Here is a 455-nt window from a genome sequence, read left to right on the forward strand (position 1 = left end):
ACGGAAGTAGATTGCCCCATCTTCCTTCTGAGAAGTGGCTGATGGGTTTGAACCGCCAGCCTTCTGGTTAGCAGTCAAGTGCCTTAGGCACTACGCCTCGGAGATCCAAGGAGGGGTCGCTGTGAGTCGGGTCCGACTCGACGGCACGTAACAACAACATAGGGATTTTATACAGCATTTTTCAGATGTCTTTTAGGCACCTGAATCTCATTTTGAGATGTAGATTCTCACTGTGTCTATCACCTAGTTCAAAGCCTAAATTACTACTGAATAATAATTATTGAAGCAAGCTCCAAATTTTTGCTCCTGAATCAGTTCTTGCTCTCACACTACTACAGGGTTAATCTTCTAAAATATAGTACTTCTTTAGAGGATTACATTCTTGCTGTCATTCTCCTACTCAAAATCTTTAGTGGAAACAAAAGATAAACTCCTTAAGCCTTCTCTCAAAACCC

This window comes from Orycteropus afer, unplaced genomic scaffold (genome assembly GCF_000298275.1).
Source record: "Orycteropus afer afer isolate SDZICR_OR568_19922 unplaced genomic scaffold, OryAfe1.0 scaffold00001, whole genome shotgun sequence".
Classification (NCBI taxonomy): domain Eukaryota; kingdom Metazoa; phylum Chordata; class Mammalia; order Tubulidentata; family Orycteropodidae; genus Orycteropus; species Orycteropus afer.